Source organism: Aythya marila, assembly GCF_965140915.1.
Source record: "Aythya marila genome assembly, chromosome: 24".
Taxonomy (NCBI): Eukaryota; Metazoa; Chordata; class Aves; order Anseriformes; family Anatidae; genus Aythya; species Aythya marila.
In genome coordinates, this window is record NC_139065.1 from 3,605,643 (window position 1) to 3,623,284 (window position 17,642).

Below are 17,642 nucleotides of genomic sequence, written 5' to 3' on the forward strand. Positions count from 1 at the left end.
TTACATAAAAGAATACTAATTATGTTGTATCATCAACATCTGTGATTCTGCTCACTGCCATATGCGACAGTGTTGGGAATTTAACCCTTGAGTCTCGCAGGCATATCCGATATTTGTTCCAGCAAACAAAAAATGGGCCTTCTGAACGTTATTTCCTAGAGATGGATGAAGCAGCTGCCCAGCGCAGTCACTCACCAGCTCTGCAAGGTCTCGGGACACAATATTTCCCAAAGAGCGCTGGATTTATCCTCAATTTCCAAGAAAAAAAAAAAAAAAAAAAAAAGAAAGAAGAAATAAGGCTGATATGTTGCTAGTTTCAGCTGGGTAACAGGCTACAAGGAAATCAATCACACACCAGATACAGCGCATTAAAGAATCATGTTTAACAATGAACTGGGCTGTCAGTATATAAATTACAAGCCTTTTGTCAACTGCTTTTGCTTTTCCTGTGTGGGCCAGCAAGATTTCCTGTTTGAAAAGAGGACAGATATTTTACCAACTTTGGTCGGTTAACAAGGCAGCTTTGTTACACCTTCGCTCAGTTACTCTCAGGACAAAAGCATCTTTGATGCTGCCTGTGATGTTCCCCACCTGTTTCTCTTTAGGTATCTACAAACACTTCCCTCGCAAATCTAAACCCTATTAAAAAAATCCCACATACGCTGGGCTGCTCTGTGAGTTAGACATAAACGGTGCTCGTTTAACCCAAACGACTCAAATTATGCATCTTTCCCACTTCCCCTCCCAAGGCTGTTGTCAGATAAGATCCCCTGCTTCTCCTCGCTGTGGTTTTAATGCCCAAGCTGTGCAGGGAGAGCCCGAGCACCGCGCTGCTCGCTGAGCCTCTGCCACGCTCCACATTTCAGATTTTCTCCTTCACGTTACGGATGCACATTAGACTCACGTTTTTTTGACTCCTTCCATGAAAAAAAATAATGAAAAGAGGCTCTCCGGCATTGTGCAACACGTACTGATGGCAGCTGGAGCGTCTGCAGGTTCAGCCTTGCCACCCCACACGCTAACTGATTACTAAATAAGTCAGGGGAAGACACATGCACACAATTAAGACCAAAATTTGTTCCTCTGTTTTATGTAGGTAAACAAACAGCTTGCCACAACCTCCTAGAAAGGATAAAAAAAACATCGCGCTAGCAGGAGAAATTAAAAAGCCCTGATTAAAGGGAAACACAAAGATGAGTCAGAACCTGCACACAGTCGCACAAGGCAGGGAGGGGGGAACCCTGCCAAGATTACAGAGTTGGAGCCATTTAAGATAAAGCAACAACCGAACCCAAGTTTCTGTGGTTGATGTGACAGTCTAGGATAAGCCATGAGCAGGCAGCCAGTGTAATAATGGTGAATTAACATCTTGCATTTTAAGGTCTTGGAAAGAAACTACGAGAACTCCTCTCTTGGCAATCACAACATAGCATCATAGTAATAAAATACTTTTTTTTTTTCTTGGTTTTATGATTTCTTCCATCAAGGTGGATCTCGTTTGAAGAGATAGCTATATGGCTAGAGCCGTCCCTTCCTGCCTGCCTGGACCTTTTCCAGGTAAGGGGTGGGGGCAGGAGGAACAATTTCATTGATTTCCACGGAGCAGTGGTACCCGAAGAGCGTGGAGCTGCATTACAACCAGCCAGCTCTTCTTGGACTACCAGGAACGTTCCGGAGACAATCTGAAAAATTCTCACCTTGCAAATAACTTAAACACATTTAAACACAAGGTCAGACCCTGCTTTCTTTACCTGTATGGCTCGTAAGCCTGGAAAAGCTTATTGCAAGATCCTGCAACAACTTCAAGAACCAAACGCAGCAGAAAATCTTAACACTAAGAGAGTGTTAAAAGAAAACACATGACTTTGTTATACTCCTTTGTACCATTGTTACACGTTTGGAAACTGATTAAAGACATCTGCCCAGATCTGTTGACATTTGCTGCTTTCTTTTTCGAAATAAATGTCTGTGAAGTTACAGAAAAAAGTTTATGGATCAGGAAAGGCGCTGGATGCTTAGCCTTGGAAACTCGGTGCACTTCCCATTTGTTCAAGGGTTGGCTCCAGAACAAATAAGAGCCCCGAATACCGGCACAAAAATCCTTCAGCTGCAATCTGGAAGTCATCTCTAAAAGACAGGTGGGAAGCTCAGACTGAATGATTCTTTCATTCATTTATCCCTCTCCCGGGAGTGGCAAGAGTGAAACACAGCAGCATTTCAGCAGTCCGCGGGGAATTGCTATCGCATTAAATAAAACACGCCTGCCTTTCTTGCGATTTTGTTTAAAAACACCGCAGGAAAAACATCCTGAGATATTCTGGGGTTCCATCAGAACTAGGTATCCTACACAAATACACGGCATTTCACCCCTGAAGTTTAAAAATCTTCGATGAAAAAAATCAAGAACCTTCCAGGCCCCCTGCCCCCAAACAATTTTCTCCAAACAACTTCAGGGTGGAACTTCTAGCCTGCTGCAAATACTCGAAAATGCAAATTAAGGAGTTATCAGAGAGAATATATAGCTAAAAATTGCATACAATTACTCAAAAACTTTATTCCTCTGATTATTTTAACCTACCCATTTGTGAGGAACCAATTATTCAACCAGATGTCTAATGAAAACATGTAATCTGAGCTGCTCGGGAGATGGGGAAAAAAAAACTCCCTGCTGAAGACAGCCACGTTCCTCCACCAGCAAAAGCCCTCCACGTGCTCACAGCAAAACTCCTACCCTGTGCTCGGTTCCCAAAGCCTGTGGGAGCCAAGAAATGGCACCCTGCACACCGAAACATCGTGCAATTGGTATTTCTTTAGTGAAAAGGAAGAGCTTCATGGCCCCATCACCTGGGCAGGTCTTGTCTGTCCTTCTGAAGTTGGGCACGGTCCACAGCTACTAGCTCAGGCAGCACAGCAGAAAACACTCCACAAGCTCTCCCTCCATTTCTTCTCCCAAGAGCCATCCACTTGGCAGAGCAAGAATGGGTTTGGGTTTCTCCCTTTACTCCTCCAGTCCAAGCCCTGCTGGTTTCAGGCTTTCAGATTGCGCCTCCGAAGATTAACAGCAGCCCTAGAGATTTTTTTTTTTCAATTACACTGAAAGCATGTTTTATTAAAAATTGTCAGCTTTATATCCTACAGTGGCTGGCTTCTCTCTATCCAAGATGACACACTATCGAGTTAGTTACAGGCAAATTAACCCAACTGACAAAAAAAAAAAAAAAAAAAAAAGAAGTAACGCTCGGAAAATTTACAGATGATTAGGTGTACGGGGTTTCTTTGAAAAGGCAAGCAAAGCAGTGAATTAAATAGCTACTGTGAATACATGAATAAACCACAACTTAAGAGACACGCAGACAAATAAGGGCTCTGACTAGCTGTGACAGGAGCCTTCAGCTGTGACAGCAAAAGCAGTCACTGCTCTCACCTCCCTCCTGTCCTGGCTGCGATCACCACGAGCAGGATGGGCGCTGGCCCCGAGCTGCAAACCCCACGGATTTTATTTCTCTGAGCATCAGCTGCAAGGGCAGCAGCTCAGCAACCTCCCAGAGCTCTGAAAGAGAACTCCTCCGTCCGAATCCCGAGTTTGTGGAGTTCTGGAAGCTCTCACATCCCCGTCTGGGAGGTGGCCAGTGTCCCACACGTGCTGCCACGAGCCCGGAGGATTTTGTGCAAAAGACACCGTGTGCCCAGCACACGGCACCACGCATGCAGCCCTGCTCCAGTTCGAAGCTGTAACCACAAGGGAGCTCGACTAAAACAGGACTTCACTGCCAAATTCCATGGAAAGTTCTGTTTACTCCTTTAAGTTAATTATAACTATGTCAACGTTAAACTGCTGCTGCGAGTGCACGCGTTGCTGCAGGCTCAAATCCAGAATCTGGGGAATTGGTTTTCAAAGAAATCTTCAAATCATTACAAAAAGAAAAAAGAAAAAACACTCAAAAGTGTGGGAATCAATGAAATCTATGATATCCTATTTCCTGCACTGATATTCTTGGTGGGAGCAAATGTGATTTCTGCAGGACTCAGCCCTCTGAAGCGCCCTGGGGAAGCTCAGCCATCCTCCCTAGGAAGTTCCTGTAGTTTTAGGGGGATACCTGACCAGGATGACACCACTTGGTTCACATTTCCATCAGCTGGTGGATGTGAGCGTCCCAAAGCTTCCAAACCAGAGGCATTAAGGTCCCAGTCCCACAGCACACTGGATATTAAACCCATCCCACACCAGGCAGCAGCACAACCCACCCATTCTGGACACATTTACCCCAAATTCAGCTCCCCAGCAGACCACACCTGCAGAAAACGTAACATTCACAGGTACTATCTAACCACCAAGCATCACAGAAATTGTTAAAGCTGTGTTCAATCCGGTGCTCAGAGCTTCCCTGGGAAAGGAGCAGCGATGGGAAAACATTCCCTTTTTCCCCTAAAACGCTGGAATTTTGAGTACTCCAGGAAAAGGTTTAATGTCCCACAGGCTGTTTTAAACATGACTGCCATTCTAAAATCTACCTCATATAAACTGAAATTTTCTGTGAACATGCTGATGAAGCCTGAACAGAAAGTACAAAGCCCCCCAGCCCCTGCTCCTAAAGCAAGGCAATGCCTGGAGTCTTCAGGAACCTCACCCTGCCTTTTTTGCTTACTGTGCTTGCTGAGCTGCTTTGGACATCCTAGCCCAACCACCGTTTCTGCAGATAGAAACTTCCTTTACCAGAAAGGCTCGAACCAGAAAGTTAGAAAAACGCCAAATTGCTTTTCTGGGGCTAGAAGCAATTTACAGCTAAACCAGAAGGACGCACGCTGCCTGTGTCCTCGAAGAGCAATCGCTCCCATTTTACACAGGCCAACAAATAGTTTCAAATGTGCATGTGTCTTCTATCTACATTCCTTCCTGATGAAGATTCTCTTAAACTGGAGACAGCTCAGCATCCACCAGGGATATATCTGGCAGTTTATGGTTTGAAAATAATCACAAGAGGGCGAAGGCAAGGCGAGTTTCTTCAGCTCACAAAGCGTTTTAATACAGCCCTCCTTAGAAACTCGCCAATTTGCACAGCTATTCAAATTCCCCAGCCGTACAAGTTGAAGCTTGGAAGTTTTTAAAAATTAAAATATTTTAAGGATGAATATTTAAGTGGAAATATTAAAAAGATGAAAAATGAATACTCTTATTAAGCCAAACCCACCGTTTCTTGTCCAAGTCCAAGAGATGAATAAAAAGAATGGTAAGATCACCTTTTGAACCTAGATTTAAGATAGTAATTTATTCTTTGGGGTCACCTTAAAGCGAACAGGAAAAAAGGATCCAGGATCCTACAGCTCTCTGAAACTATGGGAACTTGCTACAGAATGGCTGCGGATGTTAAAAAGCATTATTAAAATGCTGTATACTTCTTAGTTCATGGTGTTCTGGAAGTTAATGTTTCTTCATTTATTGCAACACATTAAACCCCCCCCCCTCCCTTTTCTTTCCATAGGCTCCTGAGGTTTTATTTTTGGTTTGGCTTTTTGAAGTGTTAATAAGCTGGGAAACACGATACAGATACACTGTATAAAAGAGGCACTCTGCATTAAAACAATTCACGATGTTTCCTTTAGTCCTAGTGAAACAGTCAAAAAGGGAAAGAGTCAGCGCAGCCCTTCCACTGGTAGTTACATCTGTATAAGCCTGAAGCAATTACAGCAAATACATACAACTTGAATTATCAGAATAAAACATGAAAAAAATGTTTTGCATTAGAACAGTCTGCAAGGAGATGCTAACTGCCCAATATAAAATAATAATTTCACTTTATGAGTCAAGCAAGCAGCTTTATAGAATCCATGAATTCACAATGAATTCTATTTCCATAATTGTGACAACATCAGAGTGGCATGCCACGGGGTTTTAAAGTTTGGTACATGTTTGCCCCTGAACATCACTCATGAAAAAAGCCCTCTCTCTCTGCCAAAGCAGACAATACCAGAGCTGTAATGGACGTAAAGTCAGCGGTGCTGAAGCCAAATGAACAGAGCTACACCCATTTTCACTATTTGGAAATCCAGGCGACAGTTTGTACTCCCCACCGGCCCCAAAGCGTCAGGATTCGTACCCAAAGCGATGCCTTTTTGTTTCCTTTCTCACTTACCACTGACCAATTCGGCAAGTATTCAAGTTTAGCGAGGCGGCTGGGATGGATGGAGTACGTGCTGACGTATTCCCGGGTCAGGACCTGTGCACAAGTGAACAAGGCAGATTAAGAATAATTAACAAGGCACAAGTTAAACAAAACGAGCCATGTTAGATTTCAGCGTGGCCTAACAAAGCAGGAAGAGAGGAGATAAAGAGCCATTCTCTCGCGTCCCCACTTACCCTACCTTATCATTCCTTCTAATCACGGCCTGCTGAGATGCAGCCAAAAAGCTGATTTTTCATCAGAATGCAGAAAGCATTACTTCTTTTGACCATAATCTTTAAACACTGTTTTTCATATTCAGTATACACCGCATTTATCACCAATTCCCACATAAACAAAGCATTCAGAGTTGAGGCTGACAGCAATAGTTCAGGCATCAGATATTAAAAACACTTCACAGCCACCCTCGACCTTTTCGAGCGAGAATTCCACCCAATTCCCAGCCACCTTCACAACACCACCACCAAAATTAAACGCAATTCCCCACCGCCTGCAAAGAGCTCCTTTAGCAAGGTCAGAGCTTACGTTTTGACCTGGAGCGCCTTGCTCCGTCCCCCCCCCCGATCTTTTGCAAAAACTGCTAATTGCTTCCTGCCGTTGCAGCAAAACGCACGCGATTTTAACAACCCAAACCCAACCCAAGCCCTTCCATCTCACAGGTACGAGGCGAAGTTTTATAGCTCCAGCACGTCAAGAGAATTCTCCTGGCACCGCTCGCACACAAAACCGATGGCTGCAGCAGAGATCAATTTAACAGCCCTCGTATTCAGGAGCAGGCTAACAGTCTCTTCGAGAATCTCTTTGTGATAGACACAAAGACGGATTATAGCAGGGAGTGAATACTTGGTAAGTTATGGGTAGTCCTCCGCTGCTCTTCCTCCCCCATTTCAATTCATATTCATCTTGGCAAAATCTTCGGCAGACTATTAACTAATCTAAAACAACATCGCAGCTGATACAACACATAAAGCAATCAGTCAAACGAACATGTCAGTGCCATCTACTGAAGCAATAAAGCACGAGACAACCCCAGCAGGCTGGGGCTTATTATCTCCCCAGCCATAATGAATAGGCAAATAGTATTAAATATCAGTACTGCAGCCCACGGTCGCGTTTCGCTGTGTTTTAAGCCCAAAAGGTGTCCTCGATGCGTCTGAAGAGCTGAGGTTAAAACAAGACAAAAATAACGAAGGGCTCTGACACCTCTCTCCATCATTCCCTCTGCCTCCACTCGCCAATCAACTACTATTAAGTCTTGGAAAACCCAGCGAGTGAAAGGGAACAGCAGCTCGAAAATTGGCTATGGATTTTAAGGAATGCTGTTCACTGGGAAGCGGAGTAAATCTTAGCGACCGATTGATCCAAAGGCAACGACTCGAGCTCGTTTTTCATTTGCCTAAGAAACAAATTAGGGCCGGGATGCTCACTAAGCACCAGCACCCACGTGCAGGGTGCAGGGCAGGGGAGGTGCTGCTGCCCCTCGCCTCCAAAAGCTGCCGACCTGACCCGGCCTTGCTGACTGCCGGGCTCGACCCAAGGTCTCCCCCGTTTTCGTGTCAACAAAGAATCGGGGAGATTTGCACGGCCTCAGCCGACGAGCCTGGAAAAATCTACCCAGGCAGCGTGCCCCTTCCTAGGTGTGCAAAAGGAGAGGGAGAGGAACCAACAAAATGAAGAAATAAATGGTTTTTCTCTCATTTTTCCGTACATCCAGCTCGCCAGCAAGCACGCAAGTTCTGAGCCTCTCTTTCCTGGTAGATACGGAAACGTTTCACTTTTTTCCCCCCCCCTCCTCAAAGAATTATTCCTGATTTGCCAGGTTATGAAGCTTGTTCTGGCTGAAATCCTCTCCTGGAAGTTGCAGGCAGCGTGTGAGGGGTGATGCCATTGTCCTCCCCACAGCACGCTGAGCGAGCAGAACAAGGTAGGAAGCAGGAACCTGCTTTGGGAAATATCAGATTATTAATCTTCTCTAAGAATTGAAGATCCACCAAGGCCCAATTCGACAGCATCTGTTATTTTAATAAATTATCGTACTGAAAGGTCAGGGTTCGTCACATCAATTTGTCTTGAGATGAAACAACAAAAGGACAAGAGGAAAAGGAAAGCGGGAGAGGTGAGCTAGGTTCTGATGTCACAGTCCTACATCCCAAAAAGCTGTTCCTAAAACCTTCCCATTTTATAACAAGCAGGAAATGATTTTTCTTATTCAAGGATTCATTCATTTCTAGCATCCAAAATGACAGGTCTGGGAGCCACGCTACCAAACCCCCCCAAAAAGTTGAGAGAAAGCACGGCGCAAAATTCAAGCAGAATTTTTCAGCCCATCTTCGCAAACCACTAGTTCATGTCACCTCTGTCACGACTATTCCTTTCTCCCAAAACAAAGTCACGATTGTGCGAAGGATCCTCATCGCCGCTCCCATTCAGGTGAATTAACTATTCTTAGTTAAATAGATTTGCTTCCAGTCTTAGTCTGATGACAGATTAACTCGTGGCTGGTAGGATTACGGACTTACCTCTGGAACTAAATCACTTTTGGATCTGAGTTATAGCTATTAGTTCTTTAAAGCTTAGCTGAACAGCTTTTAGTACCTCCTTTGTATTTTTGAAAGAATGATTAAACGTCATTAAACCCGAGCTAAGGGCTCTTTCTCACAACTCCAGCGAATAAACAGTTAGCTGATTCGACTATTTCTTTTGTATTTTTTCTTTTAAAAGAGCAGCAGAGCTCTACATGTTTTTTTGTTGGTTTGTTTTGTTTTTTTTCCCCCAGAATAATTAATACTACTGTAAGTCTAGAATACTTGTCCTGAAAATTAAAACAGATTTTCCCTGTTCGTGTGTTTTTTGAGCTCAGAAAAAAAAAAAAACAAAAAACACAACTTTGTTCTCCTCAGGGAAAGAGCTATCCAGACCAACCTGCTCCTTTGTACTCAGCACGATGCTTTTGTTCCCTCCACGTTTACTCCTCTAGCTGCAGGAGACACGGCCAATTCTACGGAGACCGGGAGCGAGGCACTCGCATACAGCAACAAGCTAATGACTCCTCTCTACCGAAGGAATCAGGCACGTATTGAAGCAGGGCTTATTTTCACCTGAAATACTCCAAACGAGACAGCTCGGATTTCCATGCCACCAGCAAACGGTTTCACTACACACCAACAACACAGGGCAGAAGGAAGGACTGAGCCAGCATCTAAACAGGGTCTTGCTTTCAGCTTCCTCGTCCTCCTGACGTTCCCTCCAGCAACATCTGTAAGGAAGGCGAGGAGCAGCCTCCCCGTACTTTTGTTTCCTGGCAGAGGGTGGAGATATTTAGCCATTAGTCCCTTCATTTAATTAGAACAGGAGCCAGCTTGGTTCAACGAGCTGCCTGAACTCATCGCTTTTGCCTCCTACACTTCCAGGACAGGAGATTTGGATGGGATAGGGAGGAGAGAAAAAGTTTCCCTGAAGAACCAAGAAGAAATCAACCCTGTGACTATTACAGAAGGTCACTGGGTGAAAAAGCTGGAGGCATTGATCCTCCAGGAGCGTGATGCCATAATTATATGGTCTCGTTGCACCCCGACGAGCTACAGACACCAGATCACCTTGGGCTCCCTGCCCCAACAGCCAAGCGCTGCTCTACAACCCGACAGATGACGGGGTTTTCTTTTTGTCGAACCGAAACTTGGCTTGTCTGTTGGTTAATTCATCATCAAGCACCCGTCTGGCTCACGCTAAAGCAGCCACGATCTCGGAGTTAGAACGTCTCATTTGTCACTGTTCATTACTGAGTAGAGCAAAAAAAAAAAACACACCACAAAACAACCCAAAAACACAACCCTAAGCACCCAAAGGCAGAGAGTGCCACCCTGCTCTAGCAGCATATCTACAGACACAAAAACACAGCCCTGCAGTCTGCTTCAAACAATTCTTAGCCCTCTCCCTCCACCCACCAACTATTGCCAACTATAAAAAAACACAGCGAAGAGAAACGCAAATCCTAATTAGTCAAAAAAGCCATTAGCTCCTCATTTGACTGAGTTATACGGATCTGCACGCAGAGGGGAAAAAGGCGTTCATGACAAATTGCTTTTGCTGAAGTGCAATGTATGAAAAAATTATCTGTTCTGATAGACTACAGTTCAATATTTATGCAGATAATGCTCGAGCTAGAAGTCAGCCACAAATCTGTGTAATTTTCTTAATACACGAGGCACTCGTTATTCAGCTGGAACACATTTAACATACGACGTAATGTGAAATTCTAAACTACCTAAAACGAGTTGGTGAAGTTAGATTCAGCACCAGGCAGGAGACGAGCCTGGTCCCATCACACCAAAAGAATGGAAAGGTTTAATCTAAAATACGGTTTTGCTATTTGAATAAGAGGAAAGCACATTTGTCATCAACTTATTGGAACGGAATCAAGCTTAGAGCCACTGATCCCTTCCAGGAAACTGGGGAACAAAGCAGGAGCAGCACAGAAACAGAAGCCAGCACCAACTGCCCTCCTTAAGATACTCTTTTAGTATTTCTAGCTAAAAGCTACTTATCGCTTCATCTGCATATCCACCTAGACAGGCTGCAAAGATCCCTCTTCCGTACCATTTTTATTTAAAGTTCAAAACCTTGAATTGTCTTCAGAGGCTTTTCATAGCATGAGAGAGAGACCGAATGTAATTATAGGACAGTATTTCTTAATCAAATCTAAGCCGCCCACTGAAAGCGAATGGGAAAATATGGTTGCAAGGCAATGCTTCTCAATCAAGTGGACGGATTTGCCTTTCAAAGCGAATAAGGGAATGTAGCTGTGGTCACCATTTCTTAATCAGCTCAGCTGATGTCCTATAGAAGGTCTCAATGGAGGAACACAGCTGTGGCCCATAACTCTTGACTTGATCTTCCATGGTTTGACTGAAAGGGCTGAAAAGGACATAAATGCACTAAAGCTTTTCTCCATTAAATTGGGTCTTTCAAAACCGCCGCTGGGTTCACCCGGAGGGAAAAAAGACAAAGTTTATTTTTCAGTACACTTGGTGAGGGGTTGAGCGTAAAAGTTTTTGTGATATATATACCCTGCACACTGAGGTGTACCCTAATAGATCAAACTTGCTTTTAAAGGCCGAGATGGAGCACGGTATTTAGTAACTCCAGTCTTCTGCGGGGATTCCTGTGTCTGAAGATGTTTTTTTTTTTTTTTTTTTCTTTGGCTAAAGCACCCTTCTGCATTCCAGTTAGGAAAGGTACAAAACAGGAGAAAAAAAAAAATCTCCTTAGTCAGATTTTTTTTTTAAGAGTACATTTCTCACGAATGGCACGTTACAAAAGATACATTTCAAATGCACTCCCAGTACCTTTGGGCTGTCAGATCCACATATTTCAATTTTCTTCCTCATTTGAAAAGGTGGCTGAATTACCCAGCCAAACGTTTGTATGCAGCGGGGGGAGGAAAGAGCTGCTGTCTTTCGAATCCCTGCCTACGTTTTCTTCTGCTTTCTCAGTAAAGTTCTTAAAAGACAGAATTCTCAGTGAATTACACGATAACTACCCAATTAGGGGAAGCTAGCTAGCGAGCCTCCTTTAAAATCTCTTTTACACTCCAGCTGTGCCCCAACGAGTTTGCCATTTTCTCGGAGATTTCATCCCGATCTTTGTACCGTGTTGGAGGCGCAATAGTTAACGTAAGCTCATTACCATCATGCAACAGAAAGCTAATTAACACTTAGCACAAAGCAGCCAAGTTTACTTTGTTTCTACCTATCTGAAGGCCGCTCAAAGTAATAAATCACTTCTCAACACTGGAGCAAGAAGTCGGGGGGATATCCTGCAAAAACAGCCCGAAGTAGGGTAACAGAGAGCATTCAGATTTGCATTTTCTGTGATATTCTGCGATATAAATTATTGCAGATATCCTGACTAGCTCTAGACCATCTAGGAATTACCTCCCTATGATGCTGGCAAAGGACGGCGTCACCACACCTGTGTTTATGTGCTCTCTCTCCCCTCACTCCCTCGTTAAGGTGTTTTGTTCCAGCGCCGTGCTAGAGCTGCCCTGGAGATCTGAAGCCCACCGCAGGACGAAGCCTGTGTGCTGGGGCTGTAATTCCACGGCTTGCAAGCTACGTACGACTCAACGGCCTTGCCCGAGCCCCCTTTAATCTCAACTCTAATAAAAAGAAAAGTGAAGAGCATTAGCATTGGCACACTTAAAAATATGAGCAAGCAACCAAGACGTTCTCATCTAGAAATTAGATTTTACAAATCTATTGGCTTCTGGTAAAGAAATCTGTTGGATTTGCTTATTGCAGCTCACGCTGTCCCGAGCAGTAATTCATTCAGGGTTTCACACCGGTGAAGATTTCCATCCAGCCCCTGACACTGGTGAGAGCAGTGGGGGCTTCTTTCTGTCCAGCATGCCAAAAGCAAGCAGCCTGTTCACTGCAGTTAAGGGTTTGGGGAAGGTGAAGTGTTTCTCCACAGAGCAATTAATGCCAGGCTGCTGAGACGAGAACGTCTCCGAAGGTTTCATTCCCCACAGGGGAAAAAAAAAAATAAATTAAAACAACAACCAAAAGCCTTGATGAAATATTCAAGACGAAAACCACAAAGGTTGTTGCAGTAAAAGTTTTGCACTTTGTGTCTCAACCACTAGAGAGGATTCTTGTACCGAATTTGCTCTCGGCATTGAAGCATCAGGTGGACAGTCTTTCCCAGCACGCAAGAGAACACAGCTCAAAGCGAGCCGTTGCTGCAGAGCTAATAAATCTCCCTTTTCTCCCACTTGATCTGAATTACTGTATAAAATTACAGGCAAAGTTTTCAAGCAACCGAGCTTCATACCTCTCTGTTCATTTCTAACAACTTTAGGGCAAAAACCTCAGTTTTGCTTTGACTCAGAGCTGAGGTCAGCTTCAGAAACCTTTTTACACTTCTGCAAATCAAAACCGGGTGTGAAAGAATTCACACGTACCTTGTAACAGAGCAGCTGGATTTTGAAGCATTTCCATTTCTTAGTGTAAATCTAGCAGCTAACATCTTCTACTGGCCGAGGACTGAGCTAAGTTTCGCTTTGTGAGTCCTAGCACAAGTCCTAAGAAATTTCAGGAGAGTAATAGCTAACAAGAGGGAGAAAAAAAGTTAAAATAAGGTCTTAAAATTTGTAGTCCTTACACTACTTTCAGCGCTGGGCAAAGTACTCCTTGCGGCTCACTCAGGTGCTGAGAACCAAACAATGATTTGAAGGAAACTAGGAACCAGTAAGCACTTTCAGCACTGAGGAAAACAAACTGGAAGGTCTGAGGTGGAGCAGAGGAGACACAAACGAGCAAACGAAAGCTCTGAGGAGCCTCAAGGAACCCCCTGGCTGCTCCTCGGAGCTCACCGGGCCACACAGCCAGCAGCCCAGGCGGCGTTTGGCTTTGCAAGCCACAGCACACGAGGCTCAATCACCGCTCCTCCATCCTCAGGGGCCTCCAGCACCTCTCGTGAGCTGCAAAACCCAAACCTCCTCAGCAGCTGCGGCCACAGGTTCTTCAGCAGCAGCCTCCGGACACACGGCAGCTAAAATCAAGCCCCGATTTTAACTCGCTGGTGGTTAAATCCTCCCTGCAAACCGTCGCGTGTGTGCCTATTGCTAAGCATTGTTCCTGAAGAAAACACAAAACAAAATTCTTCGTGACAAATCCGACTTGCGCAAGGCCGAGGACTGTTCCAGAGCTGAGAAGCTGCCAATTTCCAACCACCCTGCTCACTTCGAACTCGCTCCTATTAATCGGGAAAGCGATGAGGGGCAGAACAAACCCGCCTTTGCAGCTCACGGCGTGGTGTTTGAAAGCGTGCCGGGCTCGGGAATATCAAACCCCGCTCACAACTCCCAAATATTTGCACCTCTCCTGTTTTCAGAGCAGTTAAAACCACCACCAAATGCTTTTGTTTCCCCCAGCCATCCCCAACCCGTGCTCATCCCCCTCCAGCCGCCCCTGTGGTCGCTTTGCCTCCGTTTCTCCAGGAGCCCCTCGGGGCTCGCAGCCGCCACCAGCCCCCTTTCCCCCTCCACACACCCACTTTTAGGGCCCAGCCTCACCCCTTTTAATCCCATCACCCCTTTTTTTAATCCTGTCACCCCTTTTTTTAATCCCATCCCTATTTTTTCGGCTCGGCCCGAGAGCGGCTGCCACTACCTGGGGTGCAGTCAGGGCTCCACGAGCGTCTCCTCCGTAAAAAAAGGAGCAAATCCCGCAAGATTTGACACCAAAAAAGAGCTCGCAGGAGCGCTCGTTGCAAATCCGAGCCCTGAAGGAATTTTTCGGCTCGTCCCAAAATAACGGGGTGCCCTCCTGGGGTCTCTCCCCCCACCCGAGGTGCAGCCGGGGATGTTCACCCTCGGGTGGGCTCGTCCTGGGCACCCCACAGCTCCTCTACTTAAGGGGGGGGGGGGTCTGCGGCTGCCCCCCGGCCCCAAATCGCATGAAATGGCCCCAAATTGCGTGAAATAGCCCCAAACCACGATAAAATGGGGCTCTGGGAGCTGTGGGGTCACAGCGGGGGGGTCGCTCTTATCTCTGCTCTTTCTCCCTGTGGGGGGGGCATGAGCAGGGTCTGATTGGGGGGGGGGGGGCACAGAAAATCGCAGTTTTTCAGCCAAACACCCATTCTTGCCCATTTTCCCCGTGTCCCCTCCGACTCCTGGCTTCCCAAGGGACTCTTCAAGCCCCCCCCAGCCCCTTTTTTCTTCTCCCTGTCCCCAAACTTCTCTCAACCCGCAGACAAAGACGGCGGCGCTGCCCCCCCCAGAAGGATGGGGGAGCCCCCCCCAAAATATTCGGGTGTCCCCATGCGGGGGGGGGGGGGCACAGGCACCCCCTCACCCCCTTCTCCACACATTTCCCCCCCCCACCTCCCCCCACAGCACCCCCAGGACCCCCCCCACGTTGCCCCCTCCATTTCAAGACCCCCCCCACTGAAAGAGGGGGGGGCCAGGAGCCCCTCACAGCTGCCCCCCCTAAAAAAGACCCTCCCCAAAAAGCCCCCCCAACCAAAAAATGCCCCCCCCATACGCCCCCTCCCCTCCAACACCCCCCCCATCAGCGGGGGGGGGGGGCCACGAGCCCCCCTCACCTCCCTCACCCCCTTCCCCTCACAGCTCCCCCCCCACCCCAAAATCCCCCCCAAAACCCCCTTAAAATGCCCCCAAACCCCCCCAAAATCCCCCCACCCCCCTTTCAAGACCCCCCCCATTACAAAGGGGGGGCTCGGACCCCCCTCTACTCCCCCCCCACCCCTCCCCGGACCCGGCCCAAGCCCCCCAGGGGGGGACCTTTCCCCCTCCCCCCCCAAAAAAAGGGGGGGTCTCGCCCCCCCCCCTTTATTTACCGCCATCATCAGCACGCGCGAGCTGTCACCCAGCGCGAGACACCCCGACCGCCGCCGGCCACGCCCCCTCCCCGCCCATTGGCCGCCCGCCCCGCCCGCCCCGCCCCGCCCCGCGCCGCCATTGGCCGGCGGGCACGCCACACACCGCTCTCTGCCTCTCTCTCCCTCCTCCCTCCTTCCCTTCCCTATTCACCACCGCCGCGTACGCCGCTTCCGTAAGAGCGTTAGCGCCGTGGGGAAGGCTAACGGCGCGGCCGGACGCTGTTTGCGTAGCCCGCGCGGGGTGTTGTGGCGGAGCTTACGCGGTTTGCGTAGCCGCTAGGGAGAGCCCTTCAATGGCTTACGGCGGCGTAGCGGGAGGGCAGCGTTAGGGGGCGGGGAGCGCCTAGGCCCGGCCCCGGGCGGTGACGTAGCGGGCTTTGTGAATCGCGGGCTGCAGTTTGGTTGAGGCGCGCGAGGGTAAATAAGGATGTGCCGCAGACAAAGGGGCTCTTAAAGGGGCAGCGCGGTGTGTGTGTGTGGGGGGGTGCTTGGGGTAATAACCCTGAGGTGATTTGGGGGGGACAAGCGGGTGTCCCCTGACGAGCTCCAGGGGTTGCCATGGCTCCTGAGGTGATGGGGGGGCACAAGGGGGTACCCCCCAATGGGGTGCAGGGGCTGACAGAGCCCTGAGGTGATGGGGGGGGCTCTGGGGGGTCTTCCCCCTCAGGGCCAGGGGGTGAGGCAGCACAGAAGGACCCCAGAAAGCACTGTTGTCACCCAGAAAGCACTGTTGTCACACTAAAGCACTGTTGTCACACACACTTGTCCCACAGACCCCCTTGTCCCACATGTTGTCCCAACAAGCCACGCTGGCCCTACCCTGAGGTCACCCAGAGGCCCCCAAAACGCACCCTCTGTCCCCAAAGGAACAGTGACCTGGTTTATCAGGGCCACCAGCACTGAAGCCAGGAGCACAAACTGTCCCCAGCAGGAGACGGCCACACTTTGGTGTCACCCACGGGCACAACTCACTTTTTTTTGCAGCCTGCAGGAGGTCACCCCAAGGGTCTGAGGGCAGCACGGAGCTGGGGCAAGGCTGCAGGCGAGGGGTCGTGGAGGTGGCCCTGAGGGTAGGAACCCGCAGGTCAGCGGTGTCACAGTGCCCACCATTGTCCCAGGGAACGCCTGAGGCACGTCACAAGAAATGCGTGCAGCAGCTGCTGCAACAGGCTTTTGGCTGCAGGAACACCTAACCCCTGCCAAGGCATGGCAACAGGAGGACGCTGCTTCTTCTTGTGTGCTAAGATCAGGATGACAGTCCAGAAAAAAATGAAACGCAATTAATTCCTTTGCACGGAGACAAAGCGTTCTCCCCAAACCCAGTCCAATCCCAGTTGGTGTTGAGGCAAAGCACTGCAATTTATGGCGACAGGTGGGAGCCTGCTGGCTTCTGCCGTGGCACAAGGACGCTCCACAGCCTCCTCGTGAGCTCCTTCACCAGGCAGCCTTCCCACAAGTTCCGCTTCCTCAGAGCTTTGTCATCCTTCCTCAACACCTTCCCTTTCTGAGCAATGCCTGCTCTGCTTTGAGCCGTACCTGCAAAGAAATCCACAGTCACGCACTTCTGAGCAACGGCTCTCCGCTGGAACGAGCCCTTATTCTGCAATGCCTGCTAAGAATTAAAACTGAAGATTAATGAGGCCTTTATGTCCTCGCTCCCTTTGTAAAGCCTAGCAGGGTGCAGCTGCTATGGAAGTACTTCCTCGTAAAAAATGCCACAGCATGAAACAAAGCAAAACCCTACATACCCCCAGTGCAGCACTGCGGCTTGGGCTCTGCCTCTACCACTGGAGCGTCAGTGACCCCAGGAACATCACTGAGCTCACTGAGCTTTCCCCCTCCTGGCAAAGCAGAGGCTGTGTGGACGCAAGGGTGAGACCCACATCCCCAGGATCCCTGATCCCCTCCAGGTCAGGCTTCAATTGACTAAAAGCAACAGCACTGGCCGTGATTTCGAGAGGTGCAGAAGCAGAAAAAAAAAAAAAAAAAAAAGGATCCACGAGGCTACGGGAATAGAGCTTGGCAGCCTCTCCCTCCAGATTTTACATTCACTGAGAA

General features: G+C 47.9%; 1 protein-coding gene across 5 annotated transcripts in view; it reads right to left on the reverse strand.

The window, feature by feature from the left end:
- Nucleotides 1-15,586, reverse strand: part of USP49 (ubiquitin specific peptidase 49) — a 33,399-nt gene extending 17,813 nt beyond the window's left edge. For 4 of the 5 annotated variants that reach the window (XR_014319016.1, XM_082778418.1, XM_082778422.1 and 1 more), the window contains exons 1-2: nucleotides 15,543-15,581; nucleotides 6,132-6,215 (exon numbers count right to left, since the gene is read on the reverse strand). The gene's annotated coding sequence lies outside the window, so the exon portion shown is untranslated. Of the gene's footprint in view, nucleotides 1-6,131; nucleotides 6,216-15,542 lie in introns of all 5 variants that reach the window. The other variant, XM_082778419.1, reaches the window with a different exon arrangement.
- Nucleotides 15,587-17,642: the final 2,056 nt, after the last annotated feature.